The sequence below is a fragment of the Typopeltis vanoorti genome, chromosome 2 (assembly GCF_054136105.1).
Source record: "Typopeltis vanoorti isolate ZY-2024b chromosome 2, IOZ_Tvanoo_1.0, whole genome shotgun sequence".
In the NCBI taxonomy this organism is placed as follows: Eukaryota; Metazoa; Arthropoda; class Arachnida; order Uropygi; family Thelyphonidae; genus Typopeltis; species Typopeltis vanoorti.
The window spans coordinates 31,937,648-31,951,495 of NC_143550.1; the positions used below are offsets into that span (position 1 = coordinate 31,937,648).

Below are 13,848 nucleotides of genomic sequence, written 5' to 3' on the forward strand. Positions count from 1 at the left end.
TCTTGACCAAAGCCTGCATAACATCAGTACCTATCTAAAGGAAATTCCTATATTTCTTTGTTCCTTTTACAGCCAGAGTTGAATATATTAGGATATTCTTTAAAAAAAATAACCTTTTTACTGCTGAGATAATAGAAACTAGCCAAATCACCTTACTGACTTATTTTTCACAATTTTCTTTTACAATTTAAATTTAAAAGATAACGTAAAAAACTTTGGGATATTTCTTGTCAGTTAACCAAAACTGAGACACAAATCTGTTTTATTGAAATATTGGTCAGTATATATATATATATATATGTGTGTGTGTGTGTGTGTGTGTGTAGAAAGTATTTTACCTTGGGTATATAAGGTTAAAACACCTTATGGTAACTTGTTCTAGTATTTGTTTAAAATAACTTGGTATCTTTAAGATATATATATATGTGTGTGTGTGTGTTTTGAAACAGGAGTCTCTACTATACACACACAGAGTAATGCCACATTGCTATATCTGATCTCTTTCTCTCTCTCTCCTTTTCTTCACTTTAAGTGAATTATTTGAAATATGGCACACCTGGTGAGATTTTTGTTTTCTGGCGTGGATGGAACCACATTTAAGAAGTGTGTTTCGGTCAATATGAGAGGTTAGTTACTAGGTAATGATGTTCTATTTTAGTGGTTGCTCTTGGAATATGAAAGTTGTGAAAATTTTCTCTTATGAGAGTTACTTAAAAATCTGTTTTTCCCTCTTCTTATATCATAGAATGCCTTAGAATTTAGAATTTGGAATTAGAATTTGGAAATATCCAGGATATGAAAAAGTACTTTCTGAAGCCTTACAGACACATTCAATAGAACTTGTCATCCCATCGGACCTGTCAACTGCTCCCATATAATTACTGTATTATATTATACAATGAAGCTTCATCGTTGGCTGAGTGGTCTGCCTGTCTCTCTATTTCCTGATAGTTTAATTCAATTTTCGTGAAGTGGGCAGCATGCAAGCTATAATGGCCAAGTATGTTACAGTATGCTGCACATTATATTGCTATGTAGGGATAAGGAGGTGGTGGTGCCCTTATAAGTCATTGGTCAGACCACACATGGACTACTGTGCTCAAATTTGGTCGGCTAGTTTTCATTAACCAGGCGACCAAAAAACACTAGAGTGGCTTCCAAAGATGAATGACCAAAGTGATATCGGCACTCTGGAGTGTTGTATATGTAGAGTGGTTGAAGGAATGTGGATAGAATTTAGTATAGAATAGAGTTTGTTGGATAGAAGGAAAAGAAGAGATATGATAAAAACCTTCAAGTTGCTAAAGGATTTGATCAGATTAATACAAACAGAATTATAAAAAGAGTGGACATAAAGAGGAGAAGAAAGAGAGGCCATCCCTGGAAGTTGTATAAAGATGTGGTGAAGAAGGGATTAGATTTTTTGTGAACCAAGTGCATTGTGAATAGAGGGAGTGTAAATAATTTCAAAGTCCAATATGACAGATACATGTTGCAGGTTGAATGGGTATCCCATGATAAGTCTATTGATTCCATGGAGGTTACTGTAATAATAATAATAATAATAAATATATTCCATTTCCATTTCATCATTTACCCATTCATCCTTTCAATCTACATCCATAGCTGAAGACCCCCATAATAATTGCTTGGCCTATATTCATTGGATGCATAGTATCTGCTTCTTTCTGTGCACAAGCTGCTAAGTGACACTACATGCTTGAATTCAATGATGGTTACTTTTAAGTTGATATTAATCTTTGGGTTTCTGAGAGTAGTAAGCCTGTAGAAGGGCACAAGTAGTTTGCAATAGTGGTTCATACTCTTATGGGTCATACATTGGGATAGAAGCAACTAAAAATTATATATATATATATATATATATATATATATGTTCTGTCCTGTTGGCCTCTATCTTGCACCTGTCTCAAATGACCCATTTCCCTCAGACCTATAATCCTCCTTAAATTCTATTTTTGTTTGCTGATGTTCTTCAGTTAGCATCAGTAATACCCCTCCTCCTTTTTACTTCCTCTATCCAACCTGAAAATACAATACCTGTAAGATCTAACCCTAGAACTTCTATCAACAAGGTCTAAATGCCAATAATATTTGGCCAAAGTGAGCTAACCAATTCTAAGAACTTCTCTCCTTTATTTCTAATAATTCTAACATTCATATATACATTTCAACATCCTGTTGAACCCACAATTAATGTAATTTTGGTCCAACAGGATGGGTCCAATTGTGTAATTACTAACCCATTTAGATTCAAAGCTTGGGAAGCTGTTACTTGTGTTTCATATTCATTTCTGCACTCATTTATTACAGGGATTACTATACACATGCTAGACTGCATCTCTCCCCCCCACCTTCAGTTTCCCTTAAACTGAAGGTAGGGGGGGGGAGATGTATTGTACTTCCTTATATCTAGAATGAAGTGTGAAAAAACGAAAGTAATTGAACAAAACTATATGAACATAACTGATAGTTTGTACTATCAAGGTTGAGCAAGACACTGTGCAACTGCATTCTGAATTCACAGATTCTACTGCGAATTCAAGTTTTTGCACTTTAATGTCTAGACTTGTTGATCCTGTAAAGAGATCACGAGATCAAATATTTCTGGATTTCATTATACCATCAGCTAGTTTAATTGTGACAGTGATGTTATCTTTTCCTCCAAATATTGAGGAGATAACACAGGTCTTCTACATATTTCTTTGTTGAGGTGAAAGAAATCTATGTAGAATTATAAGGCAGATGATTATAATATATTTAGGAACACGCTTGAAGAAATACTTGAAGCGCTACGGACGTGTTTTGAAGAGCTCCTGATTCAGATAGGTTTTACTAGGAATAATTAAGTATATATGCGTAATTGTTTAATTAAGAGCGGCTGTAAACGTTGTACGCTACCGATATTATTAGTGTGGGGTTTTTTTTCTTGCCTAAACTAAATACGAAATCGTTAATATTAGACCTAGTAACCTGAAGAAAAAAAAAAAAAAAAAAATGGCGGCGGCATTGTCATTCCATGATTTTAATTTAGATTTCAGTCGTTTTGTTAAGTGTGAGGTCTGTTATATGTATTCCTTCGATTACATAAATGATTTGTGGATGTTTAGTGCGGATGGAAGAAGGGTGTGTGTGAAATGTGACCTGAATGAGGAATTGATGAATGCGAATATGAAATTGATGACAGAAAGTGCCAGTACTGATTGTCTCGCGAGTGCACATTTGAAAGAGAAGGGTGGCGAGAAAGACAGGCGAAAAAATGTTAAAAAATCAGGAAAAAAGAAAAAGAGCGATTTGACAACCGCAACGGATGTTAAAAGGGACAAAAGTGAGACAGAAAGAAACGAAATTGAGAGAACGAATGAAAGTAGAAATGGCGTGATGCAGAAATCGCAAGTAAAAAAAATCGAAAGAATGAATGATAGCGAAAAAAGAATGAATGATGGCGAAAGTTGGAAGCATGTTGGAACGAAAGTACTGAACCAAAGAAAGATGAATGACAGTAAAAGTGAGAAGAATGATAGAGAAAGTTGGACGCATGTTAGTCCGAAAGTACGGAAACAAAGAAGGATATGTGAGAGTGAAAGTGAGAAGAATGATAGTGAAAGTTGGACGTATGTTAAACCGAAAGTACAGAAACAAAGAAGGATGAATGAGAGGGAAAGTGAGAAGAGGGGGTCGAGAGTTAGAAAGATTTAATGATAGAGAGAATGTGTCGCGAGGTTCGGAAGGTGAATTGGATTGGATGAAGCAAGAAATGAAATGGATTCAGAATGAAATTAAGAGAATTCAAGTCAAAATTATTAAAATAAATCATGATGGCATGAAAGAGTTAATGAAAGATGAGCGAGCGTTGTATGGCGACTCCATTATTAAAGGTGTGCTAGAAGATAAAATGCACAAGGTATGTTTTCCAGGCGGTAAAATGAGCAGAGTGATTGAGGCATTGAATATGAGGCGGGAACGAGCAAAAGAATTAATTGTATTAATTGGTACAAATGATTTGAGAGAACAAAAAGCATGTCAAAATGAATGTCAGGAGACTGCTTGGAAAGATAAAAGAGAATAGTGTGACAGGAAGGGTAGTCAGTGTGTTGCCTAGGTATGATTGTAGTGAAATGAGGCGGAGAGCAAGGATTATGAATGATATTCTGGCTGAAATGTGTGAGGAGATGGGAGTACAGTTTGTTAATGTGTGGAATGAGTTTGAGGGACGAAGTGAGCTGTATGGGAGCGATGGACTGCATTTGAGTGGTTATGGTGTGAGTCGCTTGGAGAGACTGCTGCTGGAAAGTGGAGAAGTGAATAGAGAGAATGAATCAGATCGAGAGGGGAGTGATGTGGAAGAGCAGGAGAGTAAGACAGGAGAGATTGAAGAAGTGGAAATGAATGGGGAAGTGAGTGGTATGAATATAGAAAATGAGAGAATGGGTGTGCAAGAGGAGCAGGGAAACAGGGAAGCTCAGGATGGACAGGGATACACAGCGTGAGAAAGGTGGATGCTCCAAGAGGAGGTGAGAGCATGTGTAGGCAGGAAAGTAATGGGATGATCAGGGATCAAAAGGAAACAGATGGAATTGCAAAGGGTTCTAAAATAAAGAAGCAGAAAGGGAAATGGCCACAGTCCAGCATGGAGAGATCACATCGAGTGAGTGGTATCAGTGGAACTAGCTGTAGATCCAGAAATGAGTTGTTGTGTTTGTATACCAATGCTAGAAGTATAAGAAACAAGGCGGATGAAATGGTTGCGCTAATTGCGTCTGTGCACCCAGAGATTGTCGGAATAAGTGAGACATGGTTAGATGAGTATGACATCCTGACAGGAATAGAGATGGAAAGGTATGATGTGTTTCGTGAGGATAAAAGGGGTAAAAAGGTAGGGGGAGTGCTATTGATGATAGAGAAAGAGTTCTGTCCATACAAGGTAGAGATGCAAGAGGGAAATGGGGCCAGTGGTTTTGAGGCTATATGGTGTGAGATAGAGGTGAATAGAATCAAATACTTGGTGGGATGTTGTTATAGACTTGGTAATGTGAATGGTGGTGATAGTGAAATGTATAGACAAATAAGCCAAGCAAATAATAAAAGGGTGATTATTATGGGTGATTTTAATTATGACAATATAGACTGGAAAGAAGAGATAGCAACTGGAAGTAAAGAAAATGAGTTTCTTGAGTTTTTGAGGGATAACTACCTCAGACAGTATGTAACAGAGGGCACACGAGGATTAAAGGTCTTGGATTTGGTCATCTCATCGGAGGATGTAATTATAAATGAGGTATCAAATCACCCACCAATTGGTGAAAGTGACTATGAGGTGATTACTTGGGTGGTTGCCAGCAGTGCAAGGACCCATGTGAAAAAAGGGTATATGTGGAACTACAAGGGGGGTGATTATGAAGAGCTCAGGAGACAGCTTGCAGGTGTAGCATGGAATGAGGAGTTAGCTGGAAAAGAGATCAATGCAGCTTGGGGGATTTTCAAAAAATATTTAGTAGATGCAATGTCTAAATGTATAAAATGGGTGAGAAGGTTAAATAAGATAGGTGTGAGATGGATGAATAAAGAGATTAAGCATGCAATACAGAGAAAAAGGGCATTGTGGAGGCAGCATAAGAGAAGTGGAAGTAACCAATTTCATGAGGTCTACAAAGACCAGGCAAGGAGGGTGACTTGGTTGGTGAGAGTAGCTAAAGAGAGGTATGAACAGCAGTTAGCTAATGAAGCCAAAAAGAATCCTAGGGAGTTCTTTCGATATGTAGCCAGCAAAAGAAAGAATGATTATGGAAGGATGACATTGATTGGAGGAAATGGTATAAAGAGAGCTGTTGTAGAATGTGTGGTGGAGATACTTAATGAGCAGTTCATAAAGATCTTTCAATCTTGTGAATGTGACTTCATGGAGAGATTAAGGGCAGTTGATGATGGGGAGGAGAGACTGACTGTAAGCGAGCAAGAGGTGTTTGGGGAGTTGAGTAAACTAGATGTAAATAAGGCTGTGGGACTTGATAATATATCACCGCGTATTCTGAAGGAATGTGCCAGAGAGTTGACACCTGCCTTGACATATTTTTTTAATACGAGTCTTGCACTTGGTCAAGTCCCTAAAGTGTGGAAGGAGGGCAAGATTGTGCCACTTCATAAAGGAGGTGATCAAACTCAAGCATCAAACTATAGGCCTATCTGTATGTCAGGTGTTGTGGTTAAGTTGTTGGAGAAGCTTGTGAGAACTAGGATCCAGAGTTGGGTTGACAACAATGGTATAATCTTTGATGGACAGCATGGATTTGCTAAAGGGAGGTCATGTTTTAGTAATCTACTTACTTATTACAATAAAGTGACTGCTTCCTTGGACAGAGGAGAAGGATACACAGTAATATACTTGGATTTTGCAAAGGCTTTTGATAGAGTACCTCATGATAAGTTGACAGTCAAACTAGAGCAGATGTGGTTGGATATTAGATTAATGCATTGGATTGGAGACTGGCTATCTGATAGGTATCAACAAGTTGTGTATGGAGGTGCAATATCCAGGAAAAGGAAAGTCACTAGTGGAGTGCCTCAGGGATCTGTTTTAGGGCCATTACTATTTAACTTGTATATTAATGATATTGGCGAAGATTTGGATGGAGATATTCAGTTGTTTGCAGATGATGCAAAGTTGGGACGAACCATAAAGAGTAGTGAAGATGTTGTGCCCTTGCAAGAAGATTTGAATAAATTGAATGATTGGGCAAGCAAATGGGGATGTGAGTTCAATTTTGCAAAATGTAAGGTTTTAAAATTTGGAAAACAAAAATGGGATGCAGAATTTCTGCTTGGTGAGAATATATTGTTGGAAGTAGAGGAAATAAGAGATCTGGAGGTGATAGTGGATAAGGATCTAAAATTTAGGGGACACATCGCGAAAATTGTGAAGACAACACAAAGACTTCTGGGAATGATGCGGAAGACACTGATGTGTAGAAGTAGGTAGATTCTTTTTCCATTGTATAAGGCTTTGATTAGGCCACACATGGACTATTGTGCCCAGATTTGGTCACCTGGTTTTCAGAAGGATGAAGAGATGTTGGAAAGGGTCCAAAGGCGAATGACTAAGGTAGTTTCTGACCTTTGGAATGTTGAGTATGAGGAAAGATTGAAAAGATGTAATTTGCAGAGTCTAGTGGAGAGAAGGAAGAGGGGAGATATGATAGAGACCTACAAGTTGGTAAGGGGTTGTTATAGGATCAATGGTGGAGAAGTTCTACAGAGAATAGTGGTAGATCAGGGAAGAACCAGAGGTTATCCCTGGAAACTGTATAAAGAGGGTGTGAGTAGGGGGGTGAGAGGCAGGTTTTTTTCGTGCAGTGTTGTGAGTGATTAGAATGCCTTGCCTGAGAGTGTGGTGTCTGCAAGGAGTTTGAATGTGTTTAAGACGCGGTATGATGAGATGTGTGTGAGATAAAAGGACCTCCTAGATGAGTCTTTGACTCCATGAGGCCTTGTTTAATAATAATAATAATAATAATAATAATAATAATTATAATAATAATATCAATGAAAGAACTTAGAAGGATGAGACAGAAATGTATGAAAGATATTTAAGAAATATTACCTAACAGCAGTGCTTTCTTGTGGGGGGGAGGGGGGGGATTGTATTCTACAGTAAGGTGTGCCAGTTACTTTATTAACCTTTACACATGACATACAAAATTGGTATCATTTTAACATATTGCTCACAAAAAAAAAAGCAAATAGCAAATAATTACACATCTAAAATAAGAAAAGTGAACAAACTGGAGTCAAATTGATGACAAAAGAAAAAAATAAAGAGAGAGAGAAAGATAAAAAGTTATTAAGGAATTATTATTATTATTATTATTATTTTCCTGAACTCCATGAATTCACAAGACTCATCATGGGAGATCAACACAAAGTCTATCATACCACTCCTTACACTCGACCAATGCTGCAAGTTTACACCCTCTCAGGCAATGCATTAAATGCTCCAACCACTCTCCATGCAAAAAACTTACTTCTTACCCTTTTAACCTTTTACTCATCACTCTCATGTGCAACTTCCAGGGATGACCCCTTGTCCTTGCTCCTTCACTTCGTTCTACCACATGAAAAATCTCCTGAGTGTTAACACGATAATAACCCTTCAATAGTTTAAATGTCTCAATGATATCCACCCCTTTGTCTTCTAATCACCAAACTCTGCAGTCTGCAGGCCCTCAGTCTATCCTCATAATCAATACTGTACAGTCCTGATATCATTTTTGTTATCTATGTCTGCACCCTCTTCAAGGTTACTTCATCCCCTTCAAATCCCAGTGACCAGATCTGAGCACAGAAATCCAGATGTGGTGAGATCAAAGCTTTATACAATGGGACTACCAAACTTCATCTCTCATGGTCAATGTCTTTCTCAATATTGCAGCAATTCTCTGAAATGTCTTCACAACCTTTGCAATATGTTCTCAGAACTTCAAATCTCTATCCACAATCACCACAAGATCCCTTACTTCCTCCACTTCTTCAAGTATAAACACACTAAGTAAGTAATGAAGTATTCCATCTGTAGATCCAAAAATTTAAAACCTTACATTTAGTTGCATCAAACTGACTTCCTAATTGGTTTCTCCACCTTTCTGGCCTGTTCATCCTCCTCAAATTCTAAGCTTCACATCACCTGCAAACAACTCAACATCTACCTGTAGTCCTGTGAAAATATCATTTGCATAAAGACTGAACAACAATGGTCCAAGGAACCCTGTGGAACTCCACTTGTAATCTTCCTACTCCATGATACTGCTCTCCCATATATGACTCTCTGATATCTACAAGAGAGCTAATCATCAATCAATCCACTAAATCTTTGTCAATTCCTTGGAAAAATCAAAACAAATAACAGGGTATACCTCACCCTCATCCACTGCTCTTGCTACTATATTGCAAAAGATTACTAAAATGACAGCATTTTTTAACAAATCCATGCTGGCCTGCATAAATAATGCATCTACCGAATTCTGTATGCAAGCTCTTACCAATTTCTTCAAAATCTTAACTACCGAAGAAATACAAACAGGCTTATAGTTTGATACCTCAATTCTACTGCCACCATTATGCAATGGTACTATCTTATCTTCCTTCTGCTCTCTAGAAACCTGTCCCATTGTAAGACCTTCATTAAACAGCCCAACTAAAGGCACAGTCAGTTCTATGACACAATCCCATAAAACACAAGTTGAAATTCCATCCAGACTGCCTGCCTTATTAGCATTTAGTATACTCAGTATTTGGCATACATCCTCTTCCTTCACTTCTAACACTTCGCCACTCATTTTCTTTCTAGGAATACAACCTACTGTTTCCGGATGAAACACTATGTTGTGTCGGGAAAAAGTGATGAGTCATCCTTTTTTCCCACCCAACGTTACGTTACCTCAGAAGGAAGGGATAAGGACATGCTTATGCCTCCTAATGGGAAATGTACCGAATAATGTCCCATGAAAATGTAAATAACCAGATGTGTAAATTCTAAACACTGTTAAGATAGCCCATATGTTTATTGAGATAGTAATTGTGAATGAATTAAAGTAGAAAGTTATGTAATATTAACAAGTAAATATGTATAAGCTAAGTAAAGTTTTAAGACATGTAAAGACAGTTCGTAGCCATGGCATCCAATCGGCTGCCGCCGTATGCGTGACGACACCGCCGAGTGAGGGAGCTGTTCCGGAGTATAAAAGTTTTGGCGGGAGTTCGAATCGCTCTCTTATCTCTTATCTCCGATTTCTTGTGTCTTGTCTCCGAGGTTTGTCGGCACCTAGTTTCCTGAAGGAGAGCTATGTAGAGCTTGCCGCCACATGTAGCAAGAATCGCCCCTTGCTATGCATGTCACATCGGTCAAAGCTGCAACTACAATGTGTTCAAACACATAAGGAGAAAGAGCCGCTGATGAAATCCACATCAGCGTACAGATCTGTGCATGAGTGTTTTCGGTTCATGTAGAACAAAGGAACAAAGCCCGCCATCAGAGGAGGTACAGTGAACAGATCAGAATACCTCGTCAAAGCAAGAATGGTAAGCGAAGATTTTCTTATATTAATGTAGGATTAAAGTATCCGTGGAGTAAAGAAACAGAAGTTAAGAACACACGTAATTTACGTGTTGTGCCACAAGAACAGTCTGCAATTTGGACACTTGTGTCTACTGTTAAGAAGAAAACATATTAGGCTCCAGCCGAAACAGGAGGCCGAGCTCCGGACTGTTTAAGTGATTTAAGAAAAGTAATGTCATATGATCAGAAAGTAGTTAAGTGTTAACAGATATTTTTGGGGAGAGAATTAAGTAGAAATAAGTACTATTGTCCTAGAGAATTACATGTCAGATTTATTGAATTGTCTAGTGTTTATATGTAATGTTTCATGTATGATATTATCAGGTAACTTAATTATGAGAGTCTGAGGATAGATATATGTACAGAAGTGAGGAATTTATACCCAGTAAGAGATCATAGTGCAGAAGTTTAAATGTGTTTAATTAAGAAAGGGGAACCCAGACTCTTTTAAGGTTAAGAATTTAAATAACATGTATACTTGTCTTTGTGAAATAATAAATGTGTTTCTTTTTACATAATCAATTGAGTTTGTCATATCTTCTGCGGATTTGAATTACCGTTTGGAAAATTTCATACCATGCATTTAAAGGGGAAACCAATAGTGATGTGAGAATAGGGCCCACGACTGCATATATCTTGATCCCTACAATTTTCTTTAAGTATTTTAGATAGTGCATCAGAATTTAGTTGCTGGCTGGCGCAGTCTTTAATCTATACAAATTTGTCGGCAACCTGAATAGCTGATAGTAAGAGATACAAAACTTAAAGCTAAATAAAGTTAAAGAAAGTAAAAGCCAAATTAAAGATAAAACATATATAGATAGTCAGCAGAGAAAAACGGGGATATAACAACTAATAAAGTGCTAATTTATTAGTACAACTGCTTTGATCACCCGATTTCCATCTCCATCCAGCAAGGTAATCCATCCACTATAATTTTTTCTCCTACTTGCGACAGAACAAAATGATTCATTGTGATTTTCCTTGGATTGCAGTGTCAGTTTCCTCTCATATTCTAAATTTGCTTTCCTTACAATACCAGTCACTTTCCTAGCCTGTGCCCTATATTTTTCAAGCAACTTTGCTCCCCATCTCTCTCTTTATATGTCTTCCATAATCTCTTTTTCTTCTGCAATTCCCCTCTATTTCTCTTGTCAATAATTTGAGCCCAAATCGCTTTATCTTCTTCACTTGAGGTATGCAATCTGCTTTTGCTATCAACAAGTTTTTCTTAAGTATCTCCCAAGCAATAATGAGCCCTCTTCCTTAAAATCCTTTCATTCATTGCACTGCTACAAGCAAAGTCCATGATAGTTGCCTGACTTAATAATTCTACATAAATTCTTTCTGTTTCGATACCGTCACATGCCTATTCACCCTCCAAGTAAGGACTGCATGGTCACTCTCACCAATGGAGTGCAAGTATGGCGAAGTGTAAAATTCTTCATTCTTGTAATACCTCCAACCATATGCTGCCTAAGACATTTACCCCTGAAGAAAATTCAGTTCTTTTATTGTTGCATTGCTCAGTTTATATCACTGTAGCTGAAGACCCTCATAATGATCACTTGCCAAACTAATTTGCCTAAACATTTCCTGCTCATCACCATCTACATTCAGTTGTCTGTAGCAATATCCCACTAAATATGTCTTACAAATATCGATAATATCACATTATATACTCTCAAAGCCATTAGTGTTATCTCCACTATGATTCCCTACTCTGAGAGTACACAATTCATCTCTTATCACGAATAACACTCCATCACCACATTTATCCTCTCTATTTTGTCAAAATATGCTATAACGTTCAATTTCTATCCCTATTAGAACATCTCCTTTGACACACACCCTTGGGAGAACCAAGGCTTAGATGTGTGACAAGAACTTAGCATGGAAGAGGGAATAAATGTTTCCATGTTGATAAGAATTAGTTCAGTGATACTTGTACCACACAGGTTTGGGTCAGATCACTGAAAGCAATAATCCATCCAAGGAAATGTGATGTAGTACTTAGATTGTCAGAATGACGCAATTAGCTTTCTCGTAATGCCATGTGTGGAAGTGAGTAATTGTGTCTGTGTTGTTTAATGGAGAAAATTATTGAGACTATGAATATATTTTGTCCTAGAGTACAAAATATATTCATAATACACTTGAATGGGTGACTAGTTAGGAAGAGGTACAAAGTATTTGAAGTTGTCTGGTATTCAGGTGGGCAAGTGTGCTATTTGTGTAAGGTCATTGGTGATGGTAAATGACTCAGCCTCTTTTCCTGATTGATCTGTGCAATTAGAATAGAAGATCTCGCTGGAGTTGTGAACATTAAAGTCTCCAAGTAAAGGAAAGTTGGATTGAAGAATATCAACGTTTTAGGAATGGAAATTGAAAAGTTCAGAATGATTAGTGGCATTAGGAGATTGTTAGAGACAGCAAATGAATATTATTATTATTACATGACACCTTCAGAGAGTCCCAAGACTCATCGAGGGAGGGCTTGCTCTACAACTCTCTATCTTCACCACACAATCCACCAATTACAATGAACCGGAACTACATCAATGCCATCTACTGCCCACCACCACTACTATTACTTTCACAGACAATCACAAGCATTCATGCTCACAGCGGGATTCGAACCCATGGTCTTTTGGCTGGAGAGTGGATACGCTAACCACTCGTTAGCATGATATATGCTAATAGGGTACAGATATTTTCAGCCAATGAAGGTAAAAATAAGTAACTGGGAAAGCTGAGGTGTGGGGAAGCAGAAATTTGGGTTTCTGCTAGGAAAAGTAAGTTTGGTTTTGCAGATAGAAGATGGAAATGGCATTGTTGAGGCTTGAACAGAAACCATGTATATTGCTGTAGTGTATTAGGAAGGTTCCGAGAGTTTTGCTGTTTCCACATAGTCTGGTAGTAGAACTAGATTTTTGTATTAGTACTCCTTTTTTATAATTAATTGTCCATGTGTCATCTCCAGTTTATCGTTTTTCTTCCAGTTGCAGTAATTTTCTACCTTGTTCCCACTGTATGTGAGATCTGGCCAGGCTCGTATACATGACAAAATGGTGGTACCTTCTAGCATGTTATTCATAGTTGTCATGAAAGCCGACCAGCTCACTTGTGCATCACAAGTCACTCTGACTGGGTGCAGGAGATTCATTCTATCAGTCTGTGTGTTCGTGGGACCCAAAGTCAAATTTGCATTTCTCGAAGTAAAATATGCATTGTTTGGTTGGATTGCAGGTTTTGTTGTTTAGAATTGAGTATGTTTTGGAATAAGAGTTCAGTACAATGACATTGTATTTTTTATTCTCTGACTCCATATTGTCTTGGACTGACATGGCTATAAGGCTGCGAAGCCTGTTGGCATTTTTTGGCAATTGGTAGATTAATGTCAAGTTACTGATTGTGAATCGCTTCTAGTTTTTCTAGCATGTCAATCTTGTGCAAAGAAAATATCATCAAGCATAATAAGGCACTGCTCCAGCTGTCCATGTGCTTTCTGAGATTTAGAAATTGCTTAATGGAGGGGAGACACAGGGGAAAAAGGATAGCTGGCTGCTGAAGTTTGTTAGGAGTTTTATCACCAATTTGTCAATCTTTGCACAATTATCATGCATCAACTGGTAGCAAAAATCGCACTGAAGGCTCTGTTTCATATCTGTAAACTCAAGCTTGCCTTTATAATGCTTCTGAACTTCAAATGGACTGTCAGA

The 13,848-nt window shown here is 37.7% G+C and overlaps 1 protein-coding gene across 1 annotated transcript in view; it reads right to left on the bottom strand.

The window, feature by feature from the left end:
• LOC150108907 (muscle calcium channel subunit alpha-1-like) overlaps positions 1–13,848 on the bottom strand; it is a 1,617,925-nt gene that overhangs the window by 779,416 nt on the left and 824,661 nt on the right. The gene's annotated exons all lie outside the window — the stretch shown is intronic.